Here is a 12,197-nt window from a genome sequence, read left to right as displayed (position 1 = left end):
GAGCTAAGCCATCCTCTGTTGGTTCCACAAGAGCCTGGCTGGGATGAGCTGTCATGGACCCCCAGGTTTCTGGTGGGAAAGGAGGTTGGCCACTCTCTGCATTTACTCATTGGTTCTCAAATCAACGCTGTCCTCACTAGGGCCTTATGCAGCCTCAGCTGAGGCCTGGGACTCTGGCTGCTTGCCTGTGTTCCTACAGCACTAGGAAAACTTCATGGCCCTGGGCTTCAAGAAGTTTTGTCTCTAAGGTATCTGAGTAGGAGAAGAAGCCTACCAGACAAGGTTGATGGCAGCCCAGCAGTGCTTGTGGCCTCTGCCTGGCAGCCGCATATTTGATTGCTTGATGAGGAAAGGTCTCCCCAACTCCAGAACCGGAAAGGGAGCAATGATAATAATGAAATAATCAAAGATGAACATTTATCAAGTATTTCCCATCTGTGCCAGAAAAGGGCATCTTGTATTTGATTCTCTGACTAAAGTCACCAGTATTGGCCTCCGTTTTATGGGCAAGAAAACTGAAGCACAGCTGTGGATTAGTAACTTGCCAGGGATCACGCAGCTGAGTGAGAGGCAGGGCTGGAATTTGAACGGAGGCAGCCCATGTTCTTCCCCACCATGCTACCCATCCTGGTCAGAACACTACCCTGGCCCTGCTCCTCGAATCCTCATACTCTTTCCTCCTTATTGGAATGAATTGTCCTGGGCAATCTTGGACATAACCACCTTCATAGAAACTCAGAATGGTGTGCATTCGAGCAGGCCAAGGCTAAGTTCCTGGTGTACTTCTTTTCCCTGTGGATGCTCCAGAGTGTCCCAAGGTTCTGGAATGTCAGGCTGTGGGCTGTGCGGTAGCTTCTGCGGCATCTCACACTTCCCTACTGTGCAGCTAGACTGGCTCAGGGATGGTAAGTGCACCTTCCCCCCTCAAGCATCTGGGATGTCAAAGGCACCTGTTCCCAGTCTGGATGCAAACATTTTAAAATGCTACTTATCTTCAGATTTCTGATCAGAAAGGTTCTATATTCTTGCCAGTGGATGTGAGAGCATCTCTTTCTAAATACTTTGCTAGTACAGAATGTTATTTGAAAAACATAACTACTAAAACATATTTCATTATTATTTTGATTTGCATTTCATTATTATTAGTGGGGTTAAGCATTTCTCCTGTTTATTAACTGTAACATTTCTACTTTTTGTGCCTTAGCTATTTTATGTCCTTTAATATTTACATTGTTAGTGTTTTTCTTACTGACTTATAGAAGTTCTTTATGTATCGAGAATATTGTTTCAGGGCTGGGCACAGTGGCTCATGCCTGTAATCCCAGCACACTGGGAGGCCAAGGCGGGAGGATCGTTTAAGCCCAGGAGTTGGAGACCAGCTTGGGCAACATAGCCAAGGCCTTGTCTTCTGAAAGAAAAAAAAAAAGAATATTGTTTCAGATCAGAATGAAGAATTAGCAAAATTCAAAAAAATTTTAAAAAGAACATTCTTGTTTCAAATACTTTTCCAGCTTGTGATTTAGTTTTATTAATGACATTATTTTGAAGTATAGTAATTAAAAAATTGAATGGAAACAAATATATTCATTGTAATTTTTAAATTTAATTTCTAAATTTATAATGACATAATTTTACATATTTATAGGATACAATATGATGTTTCAATGCATGTATACGTAATATAATGATTAAATCAGGGTAGGTAGTTACCATATCTATCACCTTAGACATTTATCATTTTTTTGTGGCAACAATACTCAAAATATTTTCTTCTAGCTATCTTGAAATATATACTGCATTGTTATTTGCTGTTGTCATCCTGATGTATAATAGAACACCAAAAATGTATTCTATCTAACTATAACTTTGTACCCATTGACCAGCCTCCCACATCATCCCTCTCTCTTCCCTTCCCCAGCCTCTGGTAACCACTATCCTACCTTTTACTTTTAAGGAATCAACTTTTTAAGATTTCACATATGAGTGAAATCATGCAGTTTTTGTTTTTCTGTGCCTGGCTTATTTTACTTAACATAACGGCCTCTAGGTTCATCGATGTTGCCACAGATGACAGGATTTCATCCTTTTTATGGCTAAATAATGTTCCATTGTATATATACATACACCACATTTTCTGTATCCATTCATCTGTAGATGGGCATTTAGGTTTATTTCATATCTTCACTTTTGGGAATAACACTGGAATAAACATGGGTGTGCAGGAGTTATTGCGATATACTGATTTCATTTCCCTTGGAAATATACTGAGTAATAGAATTGCTGGATGTATGGTAGTTCTATTTTTAATTTTTTGGGTAATCTCCATACTTTTTTCCATAATGGCTGCACTAATTTTCATTTCTACCAACAGTGCGTAAGAGTTTTCTTTTCTTTGCATCCTTGTCAGTTTTTTTTTTTTGTCTTTGATAATAGCCATTCTAATTGGGGTGAGGTAATGTCTCACGGCAGTTTTAATTTGCATTTCTCTGACAGATTTGTGGTTTTGAGCATATTTTCACAGATCTGTTGGCCATTTGTATGTTTTCTTTTGAGAAATATATTTTCAGGTCTTTTGCTCATTTTAAAATGAGATTATTTGTTTTTGTTTTTTTTTTGCTATTGAGTTACTCAAGTTCCTTATATATTCTGGATATTAACCCCTTGTCAGATGCATAGTTTGCAAATACTTTCTCCCATTCTGTAGGTTGTCTCTTCACTTTATTGTTTCATTTGCTGTGCAGAAACTCTTTAGTTTGATGTGATCTTATTTGTCTATTTTTTGCTTTCCTTGACTGTGCTTTTGAGATCTTATTAAAAAAATTCTTGCCCAGTCTAATTTCATGAAATGTTTCCCCTATGTTTTCTTCTAGTAGTTTCATAATTTTGGATCTTACATCTAAGTCTTTATGTTTTTTCCCATTGTTATGTTTAGAAAATCATTTCCCATCCAGCAATATGGCATAATCACCTATGTTTTAAAAGTTTGAATTCTACATCTTTTTGTGATCCACATAGAATTTATCTGTGCATGAGGTGAGGCTCAAAGCTGACTTTTCCCCAAATAGTTAATTTCTAAACTGCCATGTATTTGATAATTCATGTTTCCCACTTGTTTGTGATGCTTTCTTTATTATTTATTAAATGTTTTAGATCTTGGTGTACATTGCTGGATTATTTACTCTGATCTGTGATAATTTCTGTGCTAAGACCGCATTAACTTATGTCAGCTTTGTAATATGATTTCATGGCTAACAGGGTAGAACCTTCTCTCAACACTTCTATTTAAAAAATTTTGAAGCTGATATTCCCTGTTGATTCTTTTATATATTTTTAAACTTTATTTGGCCAAAATAAAAAAAATCCAATTGAATTTTGCTTGCATATGGGGTAAGAATTGACTTTTTAAAAAACTAACCAGAAATAGTGTGCATCTTTTTAAAATAAAATATTCTATATATCTCTCAATAATATTTTTTATTTAGATATTTTTGAATGGGTAAATGAAGCAGTAATTTGGCTTCCTGAAGTGATGAATGGAGTGTGGAAACAAAGTTTCGTTGAGTATAACAAAAGACTTGGTGAATGAGTTCTTGGAGGTCTTGGGTTGTATCTTACTTTCTTCTCTAAGCACTTTTCCAAAATTACCTGACTCATCCATACCTTACTTGTTTCTCTGCTTGTGACTCCCAAGATTACCAACTTTGCTGCTCATATCACCAATATAGCTCTTCCTCAGACCTTTAGTTCTTTGAATGTTGTCATCTTTTCCAATCCCAATGCAGAATACTCCCTTGGCTGTGCTTTCAACTCTTAGGTCTGGTTATACATTCATGGACTATCTTGGGTAATGTTTTTCCATTCTTAACCAGGCCCCTGGAAACATCCCACCTCTATTCTGTTATATATATGCTCACTCGCTATGTCCCCAACTCATGGGTTATACCTGAACAAACAAGTACAAGTACAAGTCAACCAAACAAGGATGAAAATAACCTTGTACCCTTTACCTTTTCCAATAAAACTTCTCTATCAGTACCTGCATGTCCTACCTTCTTCCAGTAGGAGGTGCTGGTACCCTCTATTTGTAGACAGTTTATCACTCACTTGGCTCAGTGTGGAATGAATATTCCTGCCATAAACCTGTAATATACCTGGACACCTGAATGTACACAGAGACAAACAACTCTCCCTATGTTTTTCTCTAGTTCATTGACTAGCTTTCCAGCTCCCTGCTGACATTGGAGTTAGAAAAGGATAATAAATGTGTCTATTATTAATAACATGTATTGAGTTTCAAATGTATAACGGATGTCTCATGTCACAAGCTAGAGACATTTATTTATCTGATATGGTTTGGCTGTGTCCCCATCCAAATTTCATCTTGCATTATAGCTTTCATAATTCCCATGTGTCATGGGAGGGACCCAGTGGGAGGCAATTGAGTTATGGGGGTGGGTGTTTCCTGTGCTGTTCTTGTGATGGTGAATAAGTCTCTCGAGATCCGAAGTGTGTGTGTGTGTGTGTGTTTTTTCCAACAGAGTCTCGCTCTGTTGCCCAGGCTGGAGTGCAATGGTGCGATCTCTGCTCACTGCCTGCAACCTCCGCCTCCTGGGCTCAAGTAATTCTCCTGCCCCAGCCTCTCGAGTAGCTGGGGTTACAGGCGCCCACCACCACACCCAGCTAATTTTTGTATTTTTAGTAGAGAGGGGGTTTCACCATGTTGGCCAGGCTGGTTTCGAACTCCTGACCTCGAATGATCCACCCACCTGGACCTCCCAGAGTTCTGGGATTACAGGTGTGAGCCATCTTGCCCGGCCCTGATGGTTTTATAAAGAGGTGTTCCCCTGCACGCACTCTCTTGCCTGCTGTAGTGTTAAAATGTGACTTTGCTCCCTCCTTCGCCTTCCACTATGATTGTGAGGCCTCCGTAGCCATGTGGAACTGTGAGTCAGTTACACCTCTTTCCTTTATAAATTACCCAGTCTCTGGTATATCTTTATTAGCAGTATAAGAACTAACTAATACATCATCCAACCAAACAATAATACTGATCACTTTTCGAGAGATAAAGATGAAGAAGAGATAGTTCCTATGTACAAGTAATTTATTGTTCATGTAGGAGACAAACAATTTTATAAAAAACTATAAGATAAGGTAGAGAAAGAAAAGTCCTATAAGAGAAGTAAGAGTGCTATGGGGGTTCAGATTACTTCCAATTAGGGTGATCTAAGACAGTTTTATGGAGGAGGCAACAGGTGTATTGGACCTTCAGGGCTGACTATTCAGGAGACAAGGATTCAGGAAAGCACCAAGCTTGTAGGAGAAACAAGGCATGGTTTGATCTGAGTACGATGAAGGAAGAATGAAGGAAAATGGGAAAGAAGCTTAGGCATGGTAGTTTGACCACATAGGGCAAAGCTCTAAACAAAAGCATCGGTTGTTTGGTTTAACTTTTGCCATAAACATCTGAAATCACATAAATGTTTTTGCCCTAGCCAGGAGTTCTCAGAAGGCTAGAACAGAGGATCAAATCTATATCTTTCTGGAAAAGACATTTCAAGGAAACGCAGCCCTTCACTTCTCTGTCAGGAGCAACTATGAAGAGCAAATACCAGATACATCATCTTAGCTGCTTGGACACAAATAAGCAAAGAGAGGATGAAAATTCTGGCTAAACCCACCAAATAAAAGAGTGTGTGTATGTGGGAGAAATAAACTACAATGATCTGCGATTGGTCCACTAGCTTGGGATGGCCTGATTGGATGAAAGTTCAATGGCTGTGGAGAGGCACGAAGATGGAGACCAAGGTCATTGACCAACCATCAGCATAGTCTTAATTAAATATTAATATTATATTGAGAAACAGTGGCTAATGGCATTCATTATAGTGACTTTGCCCAGATGGTTTCTGCTAACACAAAAATTGGACTGGTCTGAAGGACGCTATTGAACATTTTTGTACTTTTAAGTTTCAATTTGATCTTAAATTCTCTGGGGTTAATGGCAAGATTGGATAGAAGTAACGCAAAAATTCCAAGGAACAAATGCATAATGGAAATGGAGAAACTAGCCTAGACTTGGTGAGTAGGCTAGACCATGTACCTAAGTGTTGATTAAAACGATTTATCAAATCAGGAAAGAAATGCTAGGAAGGACGAGAAAATGCCAGAAAGATAAGAAAGACTTTCCAATTGCTGTGCTCACAATTACTCAGGTTATGTTAGACATATAAAAATAATAAATTGTTCTCTACGATCCTAACGAAGTGTTATAAGAAGGAGGCTGATGAACAGGAAATGTTCACATAGTCATCTGTTGCCCCATTTCGTCCCTGGGAACTACTGAAGCAAGCTAATTTTTCTTTCATATATGTTCACTTGTTTTTGCTTTAATAGATTAAAAGTTATAGAATATTAAAACTAGATCATTTGATATCAGTGTATTCATTCATTAATTTAAATGGATATTTACTGACTGATGACAATGTACCAAGTGCTGGGTATTCAATGGGATAATCGGATCACCCAAAGGGGCTTACATTCTAGTGGGGAGCACAGACTAAGAGCAAGTAAAAAGAAAAATACGTAAATCAAATGATTACAAACCCTATTAAGTTATGAAGGAGTCAAACAATGGGCTGAAGCAGAGAAAAAGGAGCTCAGAAAGGGAACGGAGGTGCAGAAAGGTGAAGGGGCCTACCCCAGGTCACCACAGTTAGTGGTAGGGCCAGAACCCCCATTTCCTAACTGCTAGGATCTTTTGATTATGTCATGTGTGTTGTCTGCTTTGACATAGTATCTGCCCTCCGTTCTTTGGAAATCTGTGTGGATACTGGATGATGTCTTGGCTGGTTTCTAAAAGCAGATGGGAGGGCTGAGTAGGGGGAGAGGAGAGGTTTACAAGCTGGAGGTGTGCTACGTGCTGCTACCTGTCTCTAAACAACTCACAGAGACAAGACACAGCAAACTTTTAGAGGGCATTGCCCTGTCCTGGAAAAGACCTATAGTGTGATGTAATCCTTAGCAATAGAACATGTGTGTAGGGGGTGGGGAGGGGCTTGCTGCTTTCTCTCCCACCTCCAAGGAAATCATCTGAGATCCCTACTGGCCCTCTCTACTTACTGGTTTAGGGAGGGTGGCTTGTCAGCATTTAGATTAGGCAAAGCTAAAATCATAGTGAATAGGCCTCTAGTGCAAGGAAGGTGTGGTTATGAATAGAGAGGTTGGGTGGGTAAAGAGAAATTTCACAGCCTGTAGCATTTTGTGGAAGAACAGAATTGTGTTTTCACCATAACAGAGTGGAGTGGTATTTCTTTAACAATGAGAGTTTCCACTAATGAATATAGTGACTTTGCAAATGATGTTTTTAAAAATACAATGGCTGATCCCAATAGAGTGGGAGCAGAAATAAAAATAAAAAAATAATAAAAAATACAATGGCTAGGTCTATTCCTTCTGGGTTTCCAGCTTTAGGCATATGGTAGACAAAACTTCAAGGATGAAGGAGTAAGACAAGAATGAGTTCACTGGCTTCGGGTTGTGCCCTGGGGAGTCAGCAGGTTCTATGATGTCATCTGAGCAGAATGAACAAAGATGAGTGAGGACCCCAAAGTGGGAAAAGGTACATTTTGTAGGTTAGATTATTATTTCCAATGATTCCTTCCCAATTCTTGATTGGCTCCCTGTTATAATATTATACCTCTATATGCTTTGCCATGGCTTTGTTGACACTGTGGAGGACAAGGTATATTCCCTGCTCCACTGATACTGATCTTGGCCATATGACTTGCTTTGGCTAGTGGAATGTTAGCAGATCTGATGTGTGCAGTGTGCACACATGTAGCTCCTGGCTCCAGAATGAGGAAATGTGTGTAGAGAAAACCTGAACCCAACTTGCAATTTGGAACCAAGGCCCAGCCAAATTGCTGCCTGAAGCAGAGCTGCCCTAGCTGAGTGAGAAAAATAAATGTTCGTTGTTGAGATTGGATGTGTGTGTGTGTGTTTTGCTATGCACCATTATTATAGCAATAGTTGATTAATACAGTAAACATCTGTGGAGCAGGCAACAGATATCAACTGGGGCAACCACAGTCTGGAATTCACTTATTTATCATATGTGTGCTAAATTGCCCCTTTGGCAAGCCTTGTGCTGGGCTTGGAGCATCAAATGAGAATAAATAGCATGGTCATGGCTGGAGGGACAAAGACAATCTAGTAACATAACAGACATGTAACAGACAATGCCAATGCACAAGGGTGATAACAAGGCTGTGTACAGTATGTTCTGGCCACACAGCATGCCTGGAGGGACTTGGAGAAAGTGACACAGAGGAGGACATTTGGATCAGGTCTTCAAGGATGACTAGGACTTGATCAGGAGGGAAGGAGAAAAGGGCACTGCAGGCCTGGGGAACAGTGCAGAGGCAGGGCTGCTGGAGAGTCCCTAAAAGGGAAAGCAGCCCAGTGTGGTTAGAGAGAGTGGAGGGGAGTGGCAGGAAATGAGGCTAGAAAGTTGGACTGGGCTGTGTTGGAAGGGCCTGAGACTAAGGAGTGAGGACTTTATTTAGTAGCTTTAGTTCATGGACTTTTAAAAGGAACTCTCTGAGATTTTTAAGCAGTGGATGATGCAATCAAAGCCATGCTTTAGAACAGTGCTTTGTTTTTAATTTTTATTTGAGGTTAGGGGGTACATGTGCAGGTTTGTTACAAAGGTGTATATATATATACATATATATATATATAATTTTTTATTTTTTTTGAGACAGAGTCTTGCTCTGTTGCCCAGGCTGGAGTGCAGTGGCACGATCTCAGCTCACTACAACCACCACCTCTCAGGTTCAAGCAATTCTCCTGCCTCAGCCTCCCAAGTACCTGGGATTACAGGTGCATGCCACTATGCCCAGCTAATTTTTGTGTCTTGGGGTTTCACAATATTGGCCAGGCTGGTCTCGAACTCCTGACCTCAGGTGATCCACCCGCCTTGGCCTCCCAAAGTGCTGGGATTACAGGCATGAGCCACCGTGCCTGGCCTACAAAGGTATATTGCATGATGCTGAGGTTTGGGATATGACTGAACCCATCACGCAGGTAGTGGACATAGTACTACTACGTTTTTTTTTTTTCAGGTAGTTTTTCAGCCCTTACTCCCCTCCCTCTCTCCCCTCTTCACTAGTAGTCTCCAGTGTCCACTGTTGCCACTTTATGAGTACCCAATGTTTAGCTGTCACCTATAAGTGAAAAATGCAGTATTTGCTTTTCCATTTCTGCCTCAGTTCACTTAGGATAATGGCCTCTAGCTGCATCCATGTTGTGCAAAGGACGTGATTTCATTGTTTTTTTTATGGCTGTAGTACATGGTGTACCTGTATCACATTTTTGTTACCCAGTCACTCTCGATGGACACCTGGGTTGATTCCAAATTTTTGCTATTGTAAATAGTGCTGTGATGAACATATGAATGCATGTGTCCTTTTGGTAGAACAATATATTTTCCTTTGGGTATACATCCAGGAACGGTGTTGCTGGATCAAATGGTAGTTCAACTCTTAGTTCTTTGAGAAATCTCTAAATTGCTCTCCACAGTGGCTGGACTAATTTACATTCCTACCAAGAGTGTACCAATGTCCCCCTTTCTCTCCACAGCTTCATGGATTTTGTTAAACAGTCAAAAAATAACAGGACAGTGTTTCTTAGGGTGTGTTCCCAGGACCAGTAAATTGTTAGAAATGCAAATTCTTGGTCCAAACCTACTAAACCAGAGACTCCAGAGTGGGCCCAGAAATCTGTTTTAAAAAGCACTCCAGGGCCGGGCGCAGTGGCTCACGCCTGTAATCCCCACACTTTCGGAGGCCGAGGTGGGTGGATCACCTAAGGTCAGGAGTTCAAGACCAACTGGCCAACATGGTGAAACCCTGTCTCTACTAAAAATACAAAAATTAGCTGGATGAGATGGTGGATGCCTGTAATTCCAGCTACTAGGGAGGTTGAGGCAGGAGAATTGCTTGAACCCAGGAGGCGGAGGTTTCGGTGAGCCAAGATGGCACCACTGCACTCCAGCCTGGGCAACAACAGCAAAACTCCATCTCAAAAAAAAGTACTCCAAGTCTATGTTTTAAAAAGCACTCCAGGTGATTCGGATACATGCTAAAGTTTGAGATTCACTGCTTAGGACAATTCTCTTTCAGCTGTCAAGAGTCTGGAGTGAGGGCCTCATGGTGGGAAGAGTTTCTGAAGAGCCACAGTAGAATCAGGAGGCACCTCCCTTGAGGGCAAGGAAATATGAGAGATTCTAACCACTCATCTGGCCCCAGAGCAACAAGATCAAGGTGGTCAGGGCGTAGGCAGTATAAGCAGTCATCCATTCACTTCTTCATTCATTTGCTCAAGAATCCTTTCTTGGCAATGACTGAGCAGGTGTTGAACTGGGTCTGGGAAATAGAATTCTGGAAAAGAGGATGTTGTTGCCCTGTGAGGGACTCACATCTAGTGGCATCAGCTCTGTTCTGGGTGGAGCAAGATTCCAAATGCTTACTCATCTCTTTCTCTTTTCCTTTTTCTTTAGAGGTTAATGAGCATTAAATTTTTGATGAACATCAGGGTCTTCAATGAAGAGGATGATGATAATTGCTATCATTGATTGAGCACTTACCATGAGCTAGACCCTGATCTAAGATCTTTGTGGCTGTTAAATCTTCACAATAGCTCCATGAGGTAGATCCTATGATTATCCACATGGTACAGATAAGTGAATCAAGGTACGTGGAGGATAGCATTCTGCCTACTTTCCTACAGACCATTAAGTGCAAAAATGGGATTTGATCTCAGCCGGCTACCATGCTGATGACATCTTTCAACCTGCTGGGCTAGCAGGATATTGAGAATTCCAGGAGAAACGAGGTAAGTAGTATATTGTAAGAGCAAAACCTTGGAGGGCACAAGGAGAAAACAGCTTCATTCTTTTCCCCACCATGTGCTTGAACCTGCTCTGTGGAACTAGTTCCCCTCTGCCCTCTGGGTGTGTCTAGGGCAGGTCCCCTGAAGTTTTTAGTCACCTGTAGATAATAAAAGGTTTTCCAGTTACTTACTGTCACAAAGATAATCTCATTTCAGTAAAAAAAAAAAATCAATTCATAGGTGTTAATCAACGCTTCAGATTTCACTTAAGATTCTTCTTGCTGGGCCTGGAGTAGGGCAGGGCTGGCTTCCTCCAGACTTCCTCACCTTGGTCGTCCACCCTCAACTCCTGCTACTTTCTCCATAGCTCCAGCTACTCACTAGGAGAGGGAATAGGGAGGACATGTCAGGGACAGGAAAGGTCAAGTTTGACTGGCACCAATGTCATATGGCGATGGATTCTGCTGGCTGTGGCGGATGATTCAAGCTGACTCTGGGCTTGGGGGAATTTCAAAGCAGATCTTTTTGGGGCTGTACTTGTGGGTACTCTGGAGGCCTACACTGGGAACATTAGACTGTACTGCCTGTGTCATGCCTCAGATGCATGTTCTCTGTGACTGTTTATGTTTTTTCCCTCAGCTCCCCAGAATCCTGGGTCCTTTCCCAGCTTAGGTTTGAAGCCCCCTCCAGGCCGGTTCTCTCTCCTGAGCAGTCTTCTGGTTCACAGAGAATATTTATGTATCCTTTGTCCAAAAAACACTGGGAATACTGGTGTGTCTGAGCTCAGCCAGTCTTCCATTCAGTTGCTCTGGCTACTGGTTGCTGCCTTTCTGCTTGAGATGGTTTGGCTATGTCCCCACCCAGCCAAATGATTTTATAAGGGGTTTCCCCTTTTGCTTGGTTCTCATTCTGGTTGCCTGCCGCCATGTAAGACTTGCCTTTCTCCTTCCGCCATGATTGTGAGGCCTCCCCAGCCACGTGGAACTGTGAGTCCATTAAACTTCTTTCTCTTTATAAATTACCTAGTCTCAAGTATATCTTTATTAGCAGTGTGAAAACAGACTAATACACTGCTTTTCCAGTATGCATCAAATTAGTCCACCGTGTTCATTGCCTTGTGCAGACTCGATGAACACATGTCAAACCCTCTAAGTACGATGGGAGGAAAGTACATAACTCTGTAACAACTTTTTGTAAAGAAATGCTTCAATTTCCAATCATACTTCAACCCCAATCCTTTTAGATCTCAGAGGTATGTGAGGGATAAGGGTAATAAAACCGGGCTAACCATGTCCTTTGCAGGT

General features: G+C 41.2%; 1 long non-coding RNA gene across 2 annotated transcripts in view; it reads left to right on the top strand.

Annotated features, from left to right (window-relative positions):
• Positions 1-11,110, top strand: part of LOC129045175 (uncharacterized) — a 106,648-nt gene extending 95,538 nt beyond the window's left edge. For both annotated transcript variants that reach the window (XR_010127451.1, XR_010127450.1), the window contains exon 4: positions 10,562-11,110. This is a non-coding gene — a long non-coding RNA (uncharacterized LOC129045175). The remainder of the gene's footprint in view (positions 1-10,561) is intronic.
• Positions 11,111-12,197: the final 1,087 nt, after the last annotated feature.

This window comes from Pongo pygmaeus, chromosome 8 (genome assembly GCF_028885625.2).
Source record: "Pongo pygmaeus isolate AG05252 chromosome 8, NHGRI_mPonPyg2-v2.0_pri, whole genome shotgun sequence".
NCBI lineage: Eukaryota > Metazoa > Chordata > Mammalia > Primates > Hominidae > Pongo > Pongo pygmaeus.
The sequence above is the reverse complement of the archived record's forward strand: the minus strand, read 5'-3'. Positions and strand labels throughout refer to the sequence as shown.